This window comes from Arachis ipaensis, chromosome B02 (assembly GCF_000816755.2).
Source record: "Arachis ipaensis cultivar K30076 chromosome B02, Araip1.1, whole genome shotgun sequence".
Lineage (NCBI taxonomy): Eukaryota > Viridiplantae > Streptophyta > Magnoliopsida > Fabales > Fabaceae > Arachis > Arachis ipaensis.
Window position 1 is genome coordinate 15,600,181 of NC_029786.2, and position 374 is coordinate 15,600,554.

Consider the following 374-nt stretch of genomic DNA (forward strand, 5'->3'; position numbering starts at 1 on the left):
TCCATAAAATTAAAAAAAAAATAACTATATAACTTTGATCATAGAATTGATTGATGTGCACCAAATTCTGAGTTAATCCATCAATTAAAAGCACATTAGAAATAAAATGAGTTATATTTATCCACATTATTTATAACAGAAACTTTGGCTTAAACTTTGTTTGTGAACTTTACTGAGCCACTATTTTTGAGTATGAAATAATTGAAGTGTTTGTAATTGACCCGTACGTAAAGGTGACTTGTGCGCCACTTCACACATTGCCTTGTTAGATCTGGATTGTTTATAGAAGCTTTTAAGCAGATGAACTTGAGACAAAGGATTTATTTGAGTACAGTAGGGAGAAACATATTTTAAGTACATCACTTTTAAACTTA